Raw genomic sequence first — 12,418 nt, forward strand, 5'->3', positions numbered from 1 at the left:
TAAATGCCTTGCTGTTGTCCATTTGTTTTCCTCTAAAATTTTTGTCTTTGCTCATGAGCATGTAAAATCTATAATGTATGTGCATAGTGGATTCATTCACACTTCGCTTTATAATCAATTAGTGCAAGCTAACTTCTGTAAAAACAAAGACCTGCTTTATTGTCAACAAAATCAGAATGCGTGGTTTTTTACAAATTGGTAATTTTTTTTAACCTTTTTTTATTGGATGTGTTGTTGATTGAATGTGCTCTAGTGACCTGACCGAATGAGCATAGATTAGAACCAGTAGGAAAGCAGTTGGCCTATTTGAGTGTGTTGCTGATGACGGGAGGTGGGAAAATGGAATCCATTTCTAGGTGTTAAAACTAGGCTTCTAGTTGGAATGGTGGTGTAATGATCACCGCTTGTACCTTCAGCTGGACTGTGTTGGGTTAAGATCCAGTATTGTCCAGTTGAAAGCCATTTTGATGGTTTCTCTAACATCCTGTCAAAATATTTAAGTAGGTTGCACTTCCATAAACCTGTCTTGGCAATTTTTTTTTTTCTGGCAGCCACATTGCTTTATTTTTCTAATCTTTAGGCATCAACCCCCAAATCTCCAAGGCCCCGAGCTTTTAATCAGCAATATATTTTCAGAGCAGTCTTCCTTTTTTGCTTTTAGAAAGACTTGATACAGTTTCTTTTAGTTGCTATTCAAATACTTAATCTTTTCTTGCCTTACCTTTTTATCTCTCATATTCTTCAATAAACAGCTAATTTTTTATGCATGCACTTGCGGATTATGTCTTAACAACATATCTTTACTCACGTCAGTCAGTGAATGGTGATTAGTTTATTTTGTGTTTTGGTAAACCTTGACTTTTTAATATTGTGTGTGTCAGAATTCTCAGATTTTGTTCTAGACTTTTCCTTTCAGGCTGTTTGCAGGCTTTAGGCCTGTTGGGTTTACAAGTATAACCACTATTCTGTAAATTTTATAGTGTCCGTGGAGGATACATGTTGGTGTAGAATGTGGCCCATGCTGCCCATCATGAGGCCCATCTCTGAAGGTCATGGTTATCTTTGGGAGGAGATGACTTTGTGATGGATTACTAACAGTCTTGGCCAGCTTCACACTTGTTACTGCCGTACTTGACTCTCCATGCCTTCTGTGGCTATCTTAATTTTTCCATATCCTAATAATTACCCACTTAGTTTTTCCTGATCTTTAACACAGCCCTCCTCCCCTCCACATTTGTATAAGGGAATTCTCCTCACCCAACTGAATCATGATTCATTTTTTTTTTTTTTTAATTTTTAAAGTAAAAATTATATATATTAAGGTGTACAATATGATGATTTGATATACATGGTGAAATGATTACTGTAGTCAAGCTAATGAATGTATCTATCTCCTCACAGTTACCTTTTTTCTTTTACTTTTTTGTGTGTGTGTGGCAAGAGCACCTAAACTCCACTCCCTTAGCAAATTTCCAGACTTCGGTATAATACTGTTAACTGTAGTCATCGTGTACATTAGATCTCTAGACTTACTCGTCCTACATAACTCCAGCTTTGTACCTTCTGACCAACGTCTCCCCACTTCCCTCATCTCCCACCCCTAGCAACCAGCCTCCCACTCTCTGTCTCTATGTGTTTGACTTTTTCAGATTCCATGTATAAGTGAGATCATGCAGCTTTTTTCTTTCTGTGCCTGTCTTATTTCCCTTAGCATAGTGTCCTCCAAGTTCATCCACTTTGCAAATGGCAGGATATGTGTATATCACAGCTCTGTCTCCATTCATCCATTGATGAACACCTGGTGGTTTCCATGTCTTGGCTGTTGTTGACTAATGCTGCCATGAACATGGGAGCGCAGCTATCACTTCGAGATACTGATTTCATTTTCTTTGGGTGTATAACCAAAAGAGAAAAGACTGGGTCATATGGTAGTTCTATTTTTAGTTTTTTTGAGCCACCTCTATACTATTTTCCATAGTGGCTGTACCAGTTTACATTCCCACCAACATTGCACAAGGGTTCCCTCTTCTCCACGTCCTCACCAACACTTACCTCTTTTCTTTTATATAATAGCCATCCTAACAGGTATGAAGTGATATCTCAGTGTGGTTTTGATTTGTATTTCCTTGATGATTAGTGATGTTGAGCACCTTTTCATACACCTGTTGGCTATTTATATGTCTTCTTTAGAAAAATGTCCTTTCAGGTCCTTTGCCCAGAATCCTGGTTCTTAAATCTTGATGGTCTTTATTGACTTCTAACTCCCAGTGTAGTGGCTCTGAAGAGTCATGAAATATGTTGGCTTTAAAATTTTTTTCTTTTAATTTTAAAAAACTTTTTACTTTGGAATAATAGATTTATAGAAAGGTTGCAAAGATAGTACCAAGAGTTCCCACATACCCTTCTCCCGGTTTCCCCTAATGTTAACATCTTACATAACTATGCCACATTTGTCAAAACTCAGATTAATATTGGTGCATTACTGTTAATAAACTTCAGACTTGATTCTGATCTCACCAGTGCGCCCACTCATGTTTCTTTTCTTTTCCAGGAACAGAATCCAGGGTACCATGTTGCAATTAGAGTGTTTGCAGTTGAGGGACTAATCCCATCAACTAATGTAGCTCAGTCAATGGGTGGCATCTTCCTGCCCATTGAGGATTGGTAATGCCTTTTCCTGGAGGTTCCATGGCCTCCCTGACCATGCAAAGAGCCATGGTATTAATTTCACTGTCTCCTAGCAAATATTCCTGTTTTTCACCAACCTCTGATCCCTGCATATTTGCAATCGATTGAGGGCTTTGTGATTGAAAACATTGCTGAACTCCATGCTGTTTGAGCTGTGTTCTAACTAGGTAACTCTAACAGAAATTATGCCTTTGTTCAGTCCTTTTTTTATAAACACATGTTGAATGACTTTCATCAAAAAACACACTTGAAGTCATTACGTTTCCCGAGTTCATGGTTGTCGCCCAAATTCTTTGTGCGTCCAGACTGTTGAATAGTCCACTTTCCACATACAAGAGTGTTCCTTGATGAAAGCAGCATTACCTTACCCTCTCTGCTGTTTCACCCCTAATTCTTCTTTTTTCTTGTTGTAACTAAAGCAAGGAAGTACTGCTTAACACAGCGGGTAATAATATTCTAAAATCATTATCTCAAGAAGTGGTCTTGGCAGGATATAGAAATGCAATTTAAGAAGGGTCTGGGCAAATTTATGAATGACTGAGTTGGGAATGGCTTCTGAGAAGAACTTGGACAGGTCTTGGCTTTGATACTGAAGTCAGGTGGAGCATCTGTGCCCCATCCTGGGTCCTGCCCCTTAGGGTTGATAAAGGCAACGCCACATGAACCAGGAATCTGACCTGGTTCAGGAATACTCATTCTCTCAGTAAGTCAGAAACTCTGTGATGAGTTACTGCCACACTTGGGCCATTAGTTGCCCATCACCCTGATGTTTCATTCCCAGCTTTATATAATCAGATGTAAGGTTGGGTTTTCAGCTGCTTATTATTATTATCATTATTTCAAGGCTGCTTTCCAAGTTCAGTCTGAACTCTCCAATCAGTCCTACTTTTTACCCAAATACTTAGGAGGGTAGGGAATCTTCCCTTAAAAATTATTTTCCTTTCCACATCCAGCCTGAGGCTGTTTGTCCTTGTGCGTACCACCCCCAGATTCATGTTTTCTTCTTATTTAGGACAGGGTTTCTCCATCTTGTCACTATCTACATTTGGGACCAGATAATTCTTTATTTTGGGGGCTGTTGTGTGAACTGTAGGAAGTTTAGCAGCACCTTTGGCCTTTACCCATAGATGTCACCCCTGCAGTTGTGACAACCAAAAATGTCTCCAGATATTTTTTGCCCAGTGTCCCTTGTGGGACACAGTCTCCCCCAGTTGAGAAGTATCGATTTAGAAGAATCAACCGGTTACCAGGAGAGAGAATATTACAGTAATTGGAATCCCTCAAGATTGCTGTTGGCTGACAAGCAGTGGAACCATCATCTGGGATCAGTAGGACCTTGTTGTGCAGTGTGGGCCATGGACCAGCAGCATCAGCATCAGCATCACCTGGGAGCTTATTAGAGATGCAGAGACTCAGCCCCCACCTACTAAGCCAGAGCTGTATTTTAATAAGATCCGCAGGAATCAGATTCCTGTGCATATTAGCGTTTGTGAAGCTTGGCAAGAGGAGAAAATTAGAGTTTTTTGTTCATTTTTGTGGGGTCTTCCTAGATTTGTGCTGTGGGCTCAGGGTAAGGCGAGACTGCTTTTTGGCTAAGAACTTCGATGGGTAGTTGGAACTGCTTAGAAATGCCAAATTTTAGGCTCTGCTTTTGAGGAATTGAAAGCTTTCCTTCAGATGGGCTTTAATTTATATTCTTCATATCTTTTAAGATGGTGGCTTAATTTAACCTCCACCTGTTGGTAGCAAGTAGTTGGCTGTGCAAAGGCATCTTTATGCCTCCCCACACCCGAGCTTACTGTTATTTTTCTTTAAGGCTGGATTAAATTTTTTATCATTAACACTCTTTTATGCTTGTATTATACTGCTGTGCCATTTATTGAGCACCTACTATGTGCTAAGGGCTCTGCAAAGTACTTTATGCATGCAGTTGTTTCATTTACACCTCCCCAAGCCTCTGTGAGGCAGGCACAGTTATTAGTCCCACAGTACAGATGAGGACACTGAGGCTAAAGAGATGAAGCCACTTGGTGAAGGTCTCGGAGCCAGGCATTGGCAGCGCCAGAAGTCAAACTCAGGTATCCCCGACTCCAGGTTTTCTTAGTGTTTATTTATTTGAAAAAGTAGTACAGTCCATGGTAAAACATTCGAGTGTCAGGGAAGGTTATACAGTGGAAACTGTCTTCTTCCCAGCACATGCCCAGTGCCTCTCCCTAAAGTGAACCACTGCTGCCAAATTTTTGTATAACTTTCCATAATACTCTCCATTAATAGAAACACCAGCACAGCCTGTACTCCTAACAGCATCGTTATACTGCCTCCCAAGAATTCAGGAGTATTTATTGTCAGGTTATTTTCCTGCATCATTGGAATAAATGAGGGAGAAGTCTTTGCAAAACCCTGCCGCGTTTTGCCACTCTGACCGTTGATTTCAAATGAGGGTGCTCTCTTCTCAAACGAAAACTCCTCTGGTTTTAATATGTATATATTGGTTATTTATTTTAGTGTTCTGCTTTTCATATAGCATTCTCTCAATGGCTTCTGCAGAGTGTGTGTGTGTGTGTGTGTGTGTGTGTGTGTGTGTGTGTGTTGGGCCTTATTAAGGTCGTCTATCATTTGAACAGGCTTCTGGCCATGCATCGTTTTGTAAACTATTTGTAAACTAGTTCGAGGAGGGGGTGGATGTACCTCTCTGTTGTCCTTGGGTGGCTCCTTAAGTACATCTTCCTGTCAGATACCCACCCAGTCACTTGTGGGGCAGGAGGAAGGGAGGAAAAGGAGCTGGAGCTGTTTGGGGAGTTGGTGTGAGGAGGGAGGGTAGAAACAGGGGGGATGCTATCGTAGTGATGACAGAAACACAACTCACTGGACCAGGAGCATGTGGGCACCACCTGTTAAAACATAAAAAAGGAATAAAAAAGACAGGTAGTCAGTAGCTCTTGTAGTCTTATGGGATGTACAGGTGACTATTGATGTGTCTCTTGGGGGCTGTTCTGTTTTTAGACAGTAAGTCGCTGACAGGAGAAAACAGACTTAAAAGAGCTAAATGCTTATGAATTAGAATTATAGGATTTCTCTCCTCCAGTCTGAATTTAGAAGCGACATCCAGAGATGTTAAACATATGTAACATTTCACTTTATTCTAAGATAAGTTGAAACAGCTTATTTTAACTATAATTGCAGTATCAGAAGGATGAAAATAAATAAGTGTAGAAATCTGGGTGCCAGGAATATCAGGGTAAGGAAATAAGTCAGGGTCAAAGGTGAAAACAAACCAGTTCCTGTCAAGTTGCTAGAAGACAGATTTGGGACTCTCAGGTTTCTAGCGGCCAAAGCAGAAAACAGTATGAACAATTCCAGGAGCCTCAGCTCCACGAGAAAGAAATCCAGAATGGTTTGCTCAGAAAAGATTTGATTATCTGGATACTGAGCCTTGAGGAATTTCATCATTGAGTTCCCCATAAGTGAGCCCCCTTGTGACATGGTGGACCACATCACTCCAGTCTGTGTGCTGGGGATGTCCCTATGATTCTTCTTATAGTGCCTCTTAGTGTAAACCAACAGTACAGTGCTAAATTCCAGTTCAGCAAGTCAATTCTAAATGAGATAAACCAGTGCCTTTCATGGGAGAAGATGGGAAACAGGAAATAGGTTTGTAGAGAAAGGCCATACATTGGAGTCCACAGCCCTTAAATTCTCACTTGCCAGAAAACCTTCCACAACCAAGCAATCATGGAAATGATTTGGCCAAAGATTCAAAATTATATTAAACATCTGGGACTATATTGAGCAGCCAACTTTCTAGTCAGCTCTGTGAAGTGTGGTGATTGCATTTACGTACACATTCAGAGGGCGATGTTTGGATAGAATTAAAGAGGGCGTTTGGCAGGAGTCAAAAGAGATTAAAGCCTGGGACAAAGAACAGCAGGTCCAGGTTGTTTGTGACTGAGGGTTTGGCAGTGGTTTTCAGTGTCTCACTTCAGAGAAAAATCGTGGCCAATTCCTTTGATCCCTGGTGATAGAAAGGAAAGGTCTAGCCCTGGCACTTTGGCTCCTAAGACCAACCCTTCCTGTCCCTCAACATTCTGACTGACAAAGGACTGAGAGCCAGACAGGGACCAAAATATCCTCTTTAAGCAAGGGAAGTGCTTAGCAACCTTTGGTGCAGGGGTCTGTTAAATTTGCCTCTCCTACCGCACAGAAGAGCATGCTGCGCCTTCCCTCGCGGACAGGGAGGCCTCACCACAGTGGGCCTCATGGAAATAAGGAGGACAAGAATGGCCACTTGGTTGAGTGCCTGCCATGGCTGGACATAGGCGGTCAAACAGGGCGTGTTAAGCCCAGTTCTTGCTTTTGCAGCATAGTAGCCCTGTGTTCCAGTAAAACAGCCCGGTGAATGTCCAGCTCCTCCTTCCTGGGGGCAGGAGTGACTTAAAGGGTGAGACTAGATGTGTTTATTCAGCACTTCTACCTCAAGGGTAAAGGTGCCTGGGTAGAAGCCCCTTAGACCAGGAAAGGATTGGGGACAAACTATTTTCCACTCCCAGTTTATTGGGAAATAATGGACATACAGTAAGCACATGTATCTTAAGTGTTCAGTTTAAGTTCGGCATATGTATACACCTGTGAAACCGTCACCACACTCAAGATAATGGACATATCCATCGCTCTGAAGATTTCTTCGTGCCCCTTCGTAACCCTTCCCTACCACCTCCCCCCTCCCTTCCCTTGTCCCTGGACAATGACTGATCCGCCTTCTGTCACTCTAGTTTGTATTTTCTAAACTTTATATAAGTTAAATCATATAATATGGACTTATTTTATCTGGCTTCTTTCATTCAACGTAATTATTCTGAGCTTCATCCACGTTGTATATCATATTTTATTTCTTTTAATTGCTAAGTAGTACTTCATTGCATGGATATACCACAATTTGTTTATCCAGTTGTCTACTGACAGACATTTGGGTTGTTTCCAGTTTTTAGCTATTTGAAATATAGCTTCTGTGAATGTTTGTGTACAAACCTATGGAACATGCAATCATTTCTCTTGGGTAAGTATCCAGGAGTGAAATCTGATGGCTTTTGGCTGTGGGTAATTCAGGAACAGTTGGGGCCAAGAGCAAGCAGGTTGTAGGAAATGGAAACTGGTGAACCATCTCACTTGCTATTGTTTAAGTACTATCTGGGGGCTTCCACCTGGGCCCTAGACTGGAATATCCAAACCCAACTTTGCAGAGAAAGGCAGTCATGCCTAGCTGCAGTTTGAACAGATTCTGTCTTTTGAGTGTGTTCTAGCCGATGTAGGTATTTCACAGGTCACTGAGTACCTAGACTGAGAGGGAAGGGAAAGACAAAGCAAGGCTAAGATGTTCGAAATCTAGTTAAAGTGCCATCAGAATTGAGAGAAAGCATCTCTAAAAGTACAATTCTGTGGGAAAACATAAGTTGTTAACCAAGAACTTGTTATTAAGTAGCCTAGTAGGAACATGGCTTTTGAGTGTGGCAAGATTCAGATAGAGCACACAGCCCCATCGAGGTCTCTTAGCTGCCACCAGAGAGGAAATCTATTTAGCTGTTGGCAGTCAGACTCTAGCATCCTTGAGATGGATTCACTGAAGCATGCTTCAGCAACTGTAACTTCCTTATTCATTTACTTTGAAGGTACATTGTAAAAATTAATCACCAACCCAATCAGCATTACCCTAAAGTCTTTTTATGACTCTTTTGGGAAGCAACGAGATGGGATAACTTTTAATTTACTTAACTCTATTGGAAACTGGATATGATTTGTCTTCTTTTTGAATTTCTTATGCAATGTGTTATTTGTACGAATTATATCTGAGGGATATTCCTGGAGGGAAGAAAGTAGGGGAAGTGCCCGAGGCTGTAAGGAAGTTAATCTGTTCTCCTGGGCTAAATTACTTATGTATATTTAGTAACCAGCTCTATTTGCCTGTCTCCTAACTTACTCTCTCGGTTCATTCTCCTGAGACCTTTGATCCTGGATTATCTTGCTCTTTCTAGGGTAACCCTTTTCTCTTGGAGTGGCTCCCACCAACAGCAACAAAGAGTTGGTCATTGATATTTTTGAAATTATAACAAACAATACTCTTGCCACATTTTGCCATTTCTTTCTGCAGCCCATCTCCTGCTAACCCACATCCTGTCTTTCTGTTGTTGCTTCCAATGTAGAGAATTTGTCACGTTGACTATCGTAGACTTGTCCTTTAGAGGCTTCTAGCATTACGGACCCAATTGTATCAGTCTCAGGGACTGACACCAACCCGGCACTCTAAAACTCTCTCTAATAACCCCTTCTGTCAGTCCAACCCAGGACTCCCCCCTGTCGAGGTTCAGCCAGGATTTCACTTTCACTTACTTTGTAGCCTCATTGCCCACAGCCTCTCGGGCTGCCGGTCTGTGGCTTTTCTAAAGAGCACCCTTCTGCTTTTCAGCCTAGAAGAGACCTTTTAACCAGCTCTTGAGATTCATTCACCTCCGTGACACTTTCCTGCAGGAACACACAAAACTCCCTGTATCCCCAGCCACAAAACTCAGCATATTCTCGACTTTTCACACCTACATCCTGACCTCTAAACAGCATAAATAGCCTCCCCTTCACTTACTTTGTAGTTTTGTGTTTTTAACATAGATGAGTGTGATCAGATTTTAAGGAACTGGAAGATGGCTTGTTTTTTGGTAGTCTTCCATTTTAGATTTGAACATAGCAACTAATTAATCAGTTAAGTAGGTTTTTTTGTTTCCTGTGTTTTTTTAAGGTGTAGGACACCATGGTTGATACAATGAAGTTGCAGGTGTTTTTGATTTAGTATTATTGACTGTCCGCTGTGTTCCAGGCACGGTCCTCATTCATTGTATTTATTTATGTGCCTTTGTCCTTTGCGACACTATGTTGGCCGTTACTCATCTTCTACTTCTGTCACACACAACTCGGCACCAATGTCTGTAACCCACAGTGATGATTAAAAGTTATAGGAGTTTTATGAACTATAATATCCAGGCTCAGGTGTTTTTATTTTTATTTATTTATTTTACGTGTCAATTCTTCATGATTAAATTGGGTACTCGGAGTTTCCTAAGGTGGCATATTGCATGATATAACCCATTAGGTGTAAGAAATTGTCCCCCATCTAAGGCTCTTGTTATTTATTCATTCATTTAACAAGCTAGACACTAAACATGGAATCAGGCCAGCCAGGTGCTGCCCTAGGTGTGAGGTGTATAATGGTGGACACAGCACAGTCTTTCCCCTCATGGAGCTTGTGTTCCAGTGTGGAAAGCAGATGATAAACAATGGAACAAAAGTAGAAAATCTTTTGTGTTTTTAAATATTGATGTCTGTTTGGTATCTGAAAAATTAAAGGCAGAAATGAGGTAAATGGAGCTCAGTGGAGCATGTTAGAAAGAAGCAGGGTGAAAGGACAAATCCATTGGGTTCTCCTTTCCTTGTTTTTAGTTTTTGAATATTTTTGAAGGCAATAACATCCCCCCCTCCCCCCCCAAAGCTTCTAATGAGTGTCAGGATTCCAAAAAAGAGAATTTATAGGAAAGAGATTAACTATAGCTGTTAAAATAGCTCTGTTTCTGAAAGCCCTGTTTTGCCATCTATCTTATAACTGGCGGAAAAAACCAACCCTCCAGAACTTATTTGGATAGCCCCTACCCCTAAGGAGAATGTGCCCTGATGTGACCTCAAGCACAGGCTGATGTATTTAAAAATACATAGGGAAATACTGTTTTTCTATTTTTTCTTAGTGGTTTTTGCCAATGAAAAATAGATCTTAATATATGGCTTCTTATTTGTCATTATTGAGTGTGGTGGGTGTGTTGTGGGGGAGATGATGATTTTATAATACTGTATCAGAAAATATTAATATAGGCACTCATTAACATTTTTCAGACAGAACAGTCTCCACTTTTAAAGCCTCTTTATTTAACTCAAACATCAATTAACTTCTTCATGGCCTGTATTATATGCTAGATGTTCTTTTTGCAAGAGGTATTTTCTAGTCTTTTAAATATATGTCTGTTCAGCATTTATTGTGTGCCTACTATGTTTCTAGCACTACTCAATGTTCTCAGATGCAATGTGTACCTCCATCAACATAGACACAGATCCAATGGCCTATTAATACCTTTTTAAAAAATTCCTCACCCTAGGACATGCTTATTGATTTTAGAGAGAGGGGAAGGGATAAATACAGAGAGAGAGACAGACAGACATTGATGTGAGAGAGAAACATCTATCCATTGCTTTCCTTTATGTGCCCTGACCGGGGATTGAACCTGTAACCTTTTGGTGTACAGGACTATGCTCCAACCAACTGAGCCACCTGGTCAGGGCTTAATACCTTTTTTAAAGAAAAAATATTACAGTTAATGAGGCTCAAACAAGGGCCATTTTCCATAAGGTACAAGAAAGAGGAGAATTAGTCCCCCAAGATAGATGTGATCACATACTTGGTGGTCTTTAAACTTGGTAGTCTTTATACATAATCCTTTTAAAATGTGGCATCCACATTTTGATGGTCCTCTACTCTGTTTCTGGTGCTCCAATTAGATGTGTACTGAACCTTCTCATTCTTTGTCCTTTGACCTCTCATGTCCTTTCTTTGCTTCTGTGTGTTGTATTCTATATGAGCACGTTTCCAGCTGTAGTGTGCTCATGAATCACCTGCATATCTTGATAGCATGCAGGTTCTGATTCCTTGGGCTTGGGGCAGAGCCTGAGATTCTGTATTTCTGTCTAACTCCCGGGTGATGTGGATGCTGCGAGTCTACAGGTTACATTTTGAGAAGCATGGGTCTATGTGATTTCTTCAGATATAACTGCTAGTTCACTAATTTTCTCTTCAGCTGTGTCTAATCTTTTATTTAATGCATCCAGTGAATTTTTAACTTTAAATTCAGTGATAATACTTTTCATTTAAAAAAATCCCACTTGCCTCCTTTCAAATGTGCTTGGTCCTTTTTCAGAGTATTTTGTTGTTTTAATAGAATTTCTACTCATTTACCTTGATCATAAATTAAGATTTTTTTTTATTACCCATTTTAGATTGTTCTTTTATCTATAGTTTTTGGAGGGCAAATTTTCCCATTTCTTGTATGCTTCGTCACGGTAGTTTGGACAGTCTATTTTTCCTTGTTATGTGTAACTGTTAGTTTTTACTTCTTTATTGTGAACTCATTTTCAGCAGGGATTGTGTGTGTGTGTGTGTGCACGCACATGTGCGTGTGTCCTGGGTTGTGAAAGTGTCCCTGCACATGTGTCTGCCAGTTCCCCAAGGACTCGGTGGTACTGGACCAGTATCGATGTTCATTTCTTGCCTTGTAGTTCCCATACCATGCAGGATGCTGTAAAATGCAGACATGCTACCCGGGATTCCAGTTTTAGTAGCCACCTTATGTTCTTTCCCCTAAAGGGCCCTAGTCCAGGGTGAGCACCCTCATCACTTTCAATTTCTAGGTCCCCACTGAGCTTCCCTTTGGCCTGAGGCTGTGGCGCTTGTCCCTGTCCACACGTGATCCTTAGAAGCTCTTCTTTTCAGAGTTTACTGTTGTATTCAATTGACTACCTGTCTGGAGGTTTACATCCCTAGCTTTTAATATGTCCTGGGAATATCTCACCTGTTATCGGCTGGCGTATTTCATGTTGACTTCTTTTTATTGAAGCTTATCTGGCCCCTTTTCTAATCTTGACCACATGG

At 40.8% G+C, this 12,418-nt stretch overlaps 1 protein-coding gene across 4 annotated transcripts in view; it reads left to right on the forward strand.

The window, feature by feature from the left end:
* The window catches only part of CIT (citron rho-interacting serine/threonine kinase), a 123,034-nt gene that overhangs the window by 24,770 nt on the left and 85,846 nt on the right, over window positions 1-12,418 (forward strand). The window lies entirely within an intron of this gene.

This window comes from Miniopterus schreibersii, assembly GCF_964146895.1.
Source record: "Miniopterus schreibersii genome assembly, chromosome: 20".
In the NCBI taxonomy this organism is placed as follows: domain Eukaryota; kingdom Metazoa; phylum Chordata; class Mammalia; order Chiroptera; family Miniopteridae; genus Miniopterus; species Miniopterus schreibersii.